The sequence below is a fragment of the Arachis hypogaea genome, chromosome 15, assembly GCF_003086295.3.
Source record: "Arachis hypogaea cultivar Tifrunner chromosome 15, arahy.Tifrunner.gnm2.J5K5, whole genome shotgun sequence".
Taxonomy (NCBI): Eukaryota; Viridiplantae; Streptophyta; class Magnoliopsida; order Fabales; family Fabaceae; genus Arachis; species Arachis hypogaea.
In genome coordinates, this window is record NC_092050.1 from 40,299,869 (window position 1) to 40,309,814 (window position 9,946).

The 9,946-nt window shown below is 36.3% G+C and overlaps 1 non-coding gene across 1 annotated transcript; it reads right to left on the minus strand.

Moving 5' to 3' along the window:
* Window positions 1–9,431: 9,431 nt before the first annotated feature.
* LOC112752461 (small nucleolar RNA R71) lies at window positions 9,432–9,539 on the minus strand. Its single transcript, XR_003176897.1, has one exon. It is a non-coding gene; the product is annotated as a small nucleolar RNA R71 (small nucleolar RNA).
* Between the last annotated feature and the right edge of the window lie 407 nt (window positions 9,540–9,946).

Consider the following 9,946-nt stretch of genomic DNA (forward strand, 5'->3'; position numbering starts at 1 on the left):
ATGTGCATCAAGGTCAGACCAATCAAGGATGGATGGAGCCAAGAGGATCTAATTCAACCCTTTAGGCAGCAACACCCTTCGAGATATCCTGGACAAAGACCATTCTACCGTGCATACCCAGCTGAAAGATATGGTGGACAACCTTGTAACTACCAACAAGCCCCACCCCGTGTATATAAACCATCCTTTCAACATAACCTCGAACCACCACACTCACAAGCTTCTCTTCACCATTCGCCACCATATGATCCTTCCTTACCCCAGTATCAATCCAATCACTCCCAATCACCTCCACTTTCCTATGTATCATGTCCAAGTCCGGCAACCCGAGAAGCAGAGGTTCGCCTAAAGGAAACAGTAAATAAATTTCAAACAACCATTCGACAACTGGAGCAAGTAGTAATTCAATGGTTTTCTAGGCGCTCAAATACACAAGGATCAGCCGCAGCCCTCGCGCCAGTAGCATAAAACGGGTCACGCGATCGCGTCACCAATGCGACCACGTCGTTTGCGCCGCACAGCTTATCCTAATTTGCCAAATATCTTTTATTTTCTCCCCCAATCCTAATTTTTCCTCCCTCCTTTCTTACTTACTTCTTCTTCCCTTCTTTCCCTTCCCATTCTTCTTATCTTTTATTTTATTTTATTTAATTTATTTGCATACTTTCATTCATTGCATATTTTTATATGGTGTTCAAATGTTCTTATTCAACTGTTATATCTTTTCTGGTATTATCTTGGTGCTTATGACTTGTTTTATTCTGGTTAGATAATATTATTTAAATCAATGCCAATTTTTTATACCTGTATTACTTTTTGCATTGACATGAATTTATATTATCTCTCTTTCCCCACTCTCTTCTCCATTGTTGCAATTTTGCACCACTGGTATGCCATGGCTTCTATTGTTTTCTCACTTACATGTTGAAGCTTCCATGTAAATGAGACCCTTATCATTTGGCATTAACCCACCCATACTTCTTTTATTTTCTTATCTCTATTTCTGGGTTACTCTTCTTCCCTTTTTCTTTCAGGATGGCCACCCGGAAGGGAACCGGAAGACGTTTACATGGGGAGAGAAACAAGTCCATCAGCACAATCCTTGAAGAAAAGCATCAGTTGGAATAGCCTGTCCACTTGCACATCTCAGCATGCACCGAGGACTGTGCAATCTTTAAGTGTGGGGAGGTCGATACCGACTTCCATGGGTTAGTCACTTCATATTTTAGCACCAATATTTAATTTTCTTTGTTAAATTAGTTGTTGCATTTGCATATTTGTTTGATTTTATGCATCTAGTTACTACTTGGTTAAAGTAATAAAATTCTTCTAAAGACCCTATTTTTGAAAAATTTCACTAATTTAAATTAAAAATTTTTCTATTAAAACTTGTTTGAAGTTGTATTTGGAACATGATTTTTGAGTCAAAGAACACACAACCTGTGAGATTTTGAGCTTATTTACATGGTTACATTATTTAACCATAAATTTTTATTCTTGAGTGTTTTCTTCTCTATTATTGCAATCTTTGCTTTGTTCCATTCTATATGTCCAATGTTTAATGTGTTACATGCTTGCATATGATTGAGGCCATTGTTTGATTTTATCTCACTTATCCCAAATAAAGCCTACCCTTTAAATCACCCTTGTCAACCACTTTGAGCCTTTTAATCCCCATTTATTCTGTTTTATAACCACATTACTAGCCTTAAGCAGAAAAACAAATTAAAAATCCCAAGTTGAATCCTTGGTTAGCTTAAGACAGTTATTGTGTATAATTTAAGTATGGAGAATTTTATTAGAACATGGGATGATATGAAAAAGTAGGGAATTAAATGAGTTATTTGAAAATTTGGAAAGCATGCTCATGTGAAATCAAAATAATTAAATTACCATGTGCATTGAAAAAAAAAATTATAAGTAATTAAATAAGGGGATACAAAAAAAAAGAGAAAAAAATAATAATATTATCCCAAATACAAAATAAAAAGAATCAATGCACATGGAACAAAATTCAAAAATAAGTTTGATACATGAGCATGTAATACAAAACTGGGAAAAATTTGGGTAGCTAGGTAAAGTATTTTAAAATTGTATAAAGTATGTATATGTTAGGTGAGATCTTAGACTAGTCAAGGATTCAATTTATAGCTCACTTAGCCATATATATACCCTCACCCATACCTTGCCCCCATTACAACCTTGAAAAGACCTCATGATGTTTGCATTGATACATTAAATACTTGTTGATTGGTTAGATGAAGAACAAAGTTTAGAAAGCATGACTAGAGAAGAGTACAGTGATTAACCCTAGACACTTGAGAGATAGAGTGATATACACTACCAGTAAGGGTTTAGTGCTTAATTCTATGTTCCCTGCTTTCATGAGCTGTCTTCTTACAAGTTTACTTGCTTTTTATTGTACGATTTGAATTAGTGAAAATTGGTTTGTATTTGTCTTGGAGAACTTGTTTACTTTTAAACCAAGTAGGTAGAAACATTTTGCATGTAGTTGCATTCATATAGATAGGATTGCATTTCATACATCCTACCATTCCTCTTCATTTTTATAGCTTCTCTTGAGCTTAGCATGAGGACATGCTATTGTTTAAGTGTGGGGAGGTTGATAAACCACTATTTTATGGTTTATCTTGTACTCAATTGAGTAGTTTTTATCAACTCTTTACCCACTTATTCATACTATTTGCATGTTTTATATTTTCCTTCCTGGTTTTGTGCTATGATTGAAAACATGCTTCTTTGATCTTATATTTGCTTATTATTAACCCTCTCTTATTACCATTAAATGCCTTGATATGTGTGTTAAGTGCTTTCAGAGATTACAGGGCAGGAATGGCTCAGAGGTTGGAAAGGAAGCATGCAAAAGTGGAAGGAATACAAGAAGTTGGAGAAACTGCTAAGCTGTCCAGCTTGACCTCTTCGCACTCAAATGGCTATAACTTTAGCTACAAAGGTCCAAACGATGTCGTTCTAGTTGCGTTGGAAAGCTAACGTCCGGGGCTTCGATTTGATATATAATAGGCAATAGTTTCCTTGATGCTAGGCGACGCGAATGCGTGATCCACTTGGACGCGTTGCATCTGCGAACTTCAATCCGCGCGGCCGCATGGACGACGCCTCCGCGTCACTTGTCCGCGACCTGAACGTACCAGAATACGCAGGGGGCAATTTCTGGGCTGGTTTTTACCCAATTTTTGGCCCAGAAAACACAGATTAGATGCTATAAAGTGAGGAAATGCATCCATTAAAGAGAGAGCTCGCCAATTTTCACTTTCCATGATTTAGATTTAGTTTGAGAGAGGTTCTCTCCTCTCTCTCGTAGGATTAGGATAAGGATTTAGGACTTCTCTTAGTTTTTAAGAGTAACTCTTGATCCAAGTTTACTATTTACTTTGATTTATGTTTCTGTGCTACTTTTACTTTAATGCTTTTATTCGTATCTATAAATATTGCCAACTTGACTTATGAACCCTTTCCATGTTATGATTTGAATTAATGATTATTTGAGGTATTTCAGTTATTGATTGCTTTCTCTTTAATTTGTGTTACCATTGCTTTCCATCTAAGGACATCTTTATTCCAGCAATTTTACTTTTTCCCCTTTTGGTCTTGGTTAAGAAATCAGTAACTCAACATTATCAAACTCAACATAACTGATAATCGCTATCTTGCTAATTGAACTGAACTTCACTAATCCCAACTTTTTCTTAGGAAATAAATAGGATTCGAAGGTTAAACTAATTAGCCCCTTGACTTTCTTTTGCTTTAGTAAAGGTCAACTAAGTGGAATTTAGATTCAACTTTCATTATTGTTGAGAGAGATAGTTAAGTTGGACTTCCAATTTCTCTTACCTTGCCAAAAGTTTACTTTACAAGTATTTATTTATTTTAATTGCCATTTACTTTACTTGTCATTCAAATCACTTGCTTCTCACCTTCTAAACCCCAATTACGACCTTTATAGCCAATAATAAGAACATACTTCCTTGCAGTTCCTTGAGAAGACGACCCGAGGTTTAAATACTCGGTTATCAATTTTAAAAGGGGTTTGTTACTTGTGACAACCAAAATGTTTGTAAGAAAGGTTGATTGCTTGGTTTAGTAACTATACTTACAACGAGGGTTTTTATAACCTCTAAACTATCAATCTTCAGTTCTTCAAAATGGCACCGTTGCTGGGGAACTGCTAACGTGTGCCTTATTATTGATTATTGTAAATATTTTTCTTTTACTTGTTTATTTATTTTTGTTCTTCCTTTTTATCTTTATTTGCTACCATGAACTCTCACCCCTCTCGCTTTGAGTTTGGTTCTAACTTTGTTGAAGGAAATAGAAGTTACAGCAGGAATGTGCATCAAGGTCAGACCAATCAAGGATGGATGGAGCCAAGAGGATCTAATCAACCCTTTAGGCAGCAACACCCTCCGAGATATCCTGGACAAAGACCATTCTACCGTGCATACCCAGCTGAAAGATATGGTGGACAACCTTGTAACTACCAACAAGCCCCACCCCGTGTATATAAACCATCCTTTCAACATAACCTCGAACCACCACACTCACAAGCTTCTCTTCACCATTCGCCACCATATGATCCTTCCTTACCCCAGTATCAATCCAATCACTCCCAATCACCTCCACTTTCCTATGTATCATGTCCAAGTCCGGCAACCCGCGAAGCAGAGGTTCGCCTAAAGGAAACAGTAAATAAATTTCAAACAACCATTCGACAACTGGAGCAAGTAGTAATTCAATGGGTTTCTAGGCGCTCAATTACACAAGGATCAGCCGCAGCCCCATGTGAACAGTCTAAAAAAAGAGCGTAGCATGAAGGAGATACCAGAAACTCCAATGAACAAGACAGAGAATGAATTCGTACTAGAACAAGTAGAAGAAACTGTCATTGTTCAAGAAGAAGAGTTGGTTGAAGATCTAGGAGATGCTGAACCTCCATGGGAATCCAGAACTGAGGAGAACTCCATCAAGGACGCTACAGTTGATGCTAAGGAGGATATTGTACAATCTCCAAGGCAAGTTGTTTATGAAGAATCAGACGGAATAACCCAGGACACAAATTCCCTTGATGATGATAGTCACAAGTCTAGCTCTCTTAGTAATGAACTTGCATCCGCAAGTGAAGTCTCTGAGATTGAAGAGTCTTCCCCAGATGAATACGAAGATGATGCAGAGGTAGATTTCTCTCAACCTCCAATCTATGACTCGAGTGATGAGGAAGACTGATGAGCAGATAATTTATACGCTTTTTGACATTGTTTTTAGTATATTTTTAGTAGGATCTAGTTACTTTTAGGGATGTTTTCATTAGTTTTTATGTTAAATTCACATTTCTGGACTTTACTATGAGTTTATGTGTTTTTCTGTGATTTCAGGTATTTTCTGACTGAAATTGAGGGACTTGAGCAGAAATCAGATTCAGAGGTTGAAGAAGGACTGCTGATGCTGTTGGATTCTGACCTCCTTGCACTCAAAGTGGATTTTCTGGAGCTACAGAACTAGAAATGGCGTGCTTCTAACTGCGTTGGAAAGTAGACTTCCAGGGCTTTCCAGCAATTTATAATAGTCCATACTTTGGCCAAGAATAGATGACGCAAACTGGCGTTCAACGCCAGCTCTCTGCCCAATTCTGGCGTCCAGCGCCAGAAAAGGATCCAAAACCAGAGTTGAACGCCCAAACTGGCACAGAAACTGGCGTTCAACTCCAGGAATAACCTCTACACGTGTAACACTCAAGCTCAGCCCAAACACACACCAAGTGGGCCCCGAAAGTGGATTTATCCATCAATTACTTACTTCTGTAAACCCTAGTGACTAGTTTATCATAAATAGGACCTCTTACTATTGTATTAGAGATCTTTGGATCTTTGGATTATCTTTTGATCTATTGATCACGTTTTGGGGGCTGGCCATCTCGTCCATGCCTGGACCTTTCAATTATGTATTTTCACGGTAGAGTTTCTACACTCCATAGATTAAGGTGGGGAGCTCTGCTGTTCCTCAAGGATTAATACAAAGTACTACTGTTTTCTATTCAATTCATCTTATTTCGCTTCTAAGATATCCATTCGTACCCAAGAACATGATGAAGGTGATGATTATGTGACGCTCATCATCATTATCCCTTATGAACGCGTGCCTGACAAACACTTCCGTTCTACATGCAACAAGCTAGAATGAATATCTTTTAGATCTCTTAATCGGAATCTTCGTGGCATAAGCTAGAATGATGGCGGCATTCAAGAGAATCCGGAAAGTCTAAACCTTGTCTGTGGTATTCTGAGTAGGATTCAATGAATGAATGACTGTGACGAGCTTCAAACTCGCGATTGCAGGGCGTTAGTGACAGACACAAAAGGATAGTAAATCCTATTCCAGCATGATCGAGAACCGACAGATGAATAGCCGTGCCGTGACAGGGTGCGTTGACCATTTTCACTGAGAGGATAAGATGAAGCCATTGACAAGGGTGATGCCTCCAGACGATTAGCCGTGCCGTGACAGGGCATTGGATCATTTTCCCGAGAGATGACCGAAAGTAGCCATTGACAGTGGTGATGTATCACATAAAGCCAGCCATGGAATGGAGTAAGACTGATTGGATGAAGATAGCAGGAAAGCAGAGGTTCAGAGGAACGAAAGCATCTCCATTCACTTATCTGAAATTCTCACCAATGAATTACATAAGTATTTCTATCCCTATTCTATTAATTATTATTCGAAAACACTATTATCAATTTATATCTGCCTAACTGAGATTTTCAAGGTGACCATAGCTTGCTTCATACCAACAATCTCTGTGGGATTCGACCCTTACTCACGTAAGGTATTACTTGGACGACCCAGTGCACTTGCTGGTCAGTTACACGGAGTTGTGAACCGTGGTTTTGGCATCATGTTTTTGGCACCATTTCCAGGAAAAGAAAGAGCAATGAACTTTACATAATTAAAGTGTAATCACGATTCCGCGTACCAAGTTTTTGGCGCCGTTGCCGAGGATTGTTCGAGTTTGGACAACTGACGGTTCATCTTGTTACTCAGATTAGGTAATTTTCTTTTTATTTTATTTTCAAAAATTTTTCAAAAATATTTCTAAAATTTTCTCATCTGTTTTCGAAAAAATAAAAATGTTTTCAAAAATTTTATTCAAAATTTTTAAGAATGAATTCTAGTGTTTCATGAGGCATGTTGAAGCCTGGCTGGCTGTAAAGCCATGTCTAATTCCTTTGGGAATGAGTATGTCAGGCGTGTCATGTCTGAATTATATGCTGAAGCTTGGCTGGCCATTGGCCATGTCTAGTGTTTTGGACCGGAGCTTTCATTGAAAGCTTGGCTGGCTAGTGAGCCATGTCTAATTCCTGGACTGAAGCTTTAGAATAAGAATGCAAGACTCCTGGAATTCATATTAAAAAATTTTGGAATCCTTATTTTTTCTTTTACAAATAATTTTCGAAAAAAAAGTACAAAAAAAATTAGAAAATCATAAAAATCAAAAACAATTTTTGTGTTTCTTGTTTGAGTCATGAGTCATATCATAAGTTTGGTGTCACTTGCATATGCATCTTGTATTTTTCAAAAATTCTCATGCATTCATAGTGTTCTTCATGATCTTCAAGTTGTTCTTGGTAAGTCTTCTTGTTTGATCTTGATGATTTTTTGTTTTGTGTTGTATGGTGTTTTTCATATGCATTCTTGAATTCTTAGTGCGTAAGCATTAAAGAATTCTAAGTTTGGTGTCTTGCATGTTTTCTTTGCATTAAAAATTTTTCAAAATTGTGTCTATGATGTTCATCTTGACATTCATAGTGTTCTTGGTGTTCATCTTGACATTCATAGCATTCTTGCATGCATCACATGTTTTGATCTAAAAATTTCATGCATTGCATCTCTTTAGTGTTTTTCTCTCTCATCATAAAAATTTAAAAAAACAAAAAAATATCTTTCCCTTTTTCTCTCATCAAATTCGAAAATTTGAGTTGACTTTTTCAAAAATTTTTAAAATCAAGTTGTTTCTTATGAGTCAAATCAAATTTTCAATTTGAAAATCTTATCTTTTTCAAAATCTTTTTCAAAAATCAAATCTTTTTCAAAATTCTTAGTTATTTTCGAAAATTCCAAAAATATTTTTCAAAAATCTTTTTCTTATTTTTATATCAAATTTTCGAAAATAACATAATCAATTAATGTTTTGATTAAAAAATTTGAAGTTTGTTACTTGCTTGTTAAGAAAGATTCAAACTTTAAGTTCTAGAATCACATCTAGTGATTTCTTATGAATCAAGTCATTAATTGAGATTTTAAAAATCAAATCTTTTTCAAAACTAATTTCTAAAATATCTTCTTATCTTACCTTTTTCAAAAAGTTGGTTTCAAAATATCTTTTCTAACCTCCTAACTTCTTATCTTTTCAAAATTCGTTTCAACTAACTAACTAACTTTTTGTTTGTTTCTTAACTTTTTCAAAACTACCTAACTAACTCTCTCTCTCTAATTTTCGAAAATATCTTCCCTCTTTTTCAAAAATTTCTTTTTAATTAACTAATTATTCTTATTTTTATTTTTGATTTTAAAAAAAAGTTTTCGAAAAATACTAACATTTTTCAAAAACCATTTTCGTAAATCACTAACTCTTTTTCAAAAATATTTTTCGAAAATTCTCCCTCTCCCATCTTATTCTATTTATTCATTCATTTAGTAACATCTCATCTCACATCTCAACCCTCCTCACAGTTGTGTTTCTTCCATTACATTACATTCTTTATCTCTCCCTCTTTTCTTCCACTCACAAAGGGATCCCTATACTGTGGTATAAAGGGTCTCTATTATTATTATTATTTTTTCTGTGCCCTCTTCTTTGTCATATGAGCAGGAGCAAAGACAAGAATATTCTTGTTGAAGCAGATCCGGAACCTGAAAGGACTCTGAAGAGAAAACTAAGAGAAGCTAAAATACAACAATCCAGAGATAACCTTTCAGAAATTTTCGAACAGGAAGAGGAGATGGCAGCCGAAAATAATAATAATGTAAGGAAGATGCTTGGTGACTTTACTGCACTTAATTCCAATTTACATGGAAGAAGCATCTCCATTCCTGCCATTGGAGCAAACAACTTTGAGCTGAAACCTCAATTAGTTTCTCTGATGCAGCAGAACTGCAAGTTTCATGGACTTCCATCTGAAGATCCTTTTCAGTTCTTAACTGAATTCTTGCAGATATGTGATACTGTTAAGACTAATGGAGTAGATCCTGAAGTCTACAGGCTCATGCTTTTCCCTTTTGCTGTAAGAGATAGAGCTAGATTATGGTTGGATTCTCAACCCAAAGACAGCCTGAACTCTTGGGATAAGCTGGTCACGACTTTCTTAGCCAAGTACTTTCCTCCTCAAAAGCTGAGCAAGCTTAGAGCTGATGTTCAAACCTTCAGACAGAAAGAAGGTGAATCCCTCTATGAAGCTTGGGAAAGATACAAACAGTTGACCAAAAAGTGTCCTTCTGACATGCTTTCAGAATGGACCATCCTGGATATATTCTATGATGGTTTATCTGAGCTATCAAAGATGTCACTGGACATTTCTGCAGGTGGATCTATTCACCTAAAGAAAACTCCTACAGAAGCTCAAGAACTCATTGACATGGTTGCTAATAACCAGTTCATGTACACTTCTGAAAGGAATCCTGTGAGTAATGGGACGCCTATGAAGAAGGGAGTTCTTGAAGTTGATACTCTGAATGCAATATTGGCTCAGAATAAAATATTGACTCAGCAAGTCAATATGATCTCTCATAGTCTGCATGGAATGCAAGCTGCATCCAACAGTACTCAAGAGGCATCTTCTGAAGAAGAAGCTTATGATCCTGAAAACCCTGCAATAGCAGAGGTAAATTATTTAGGTGAACCTTATGGAAACAC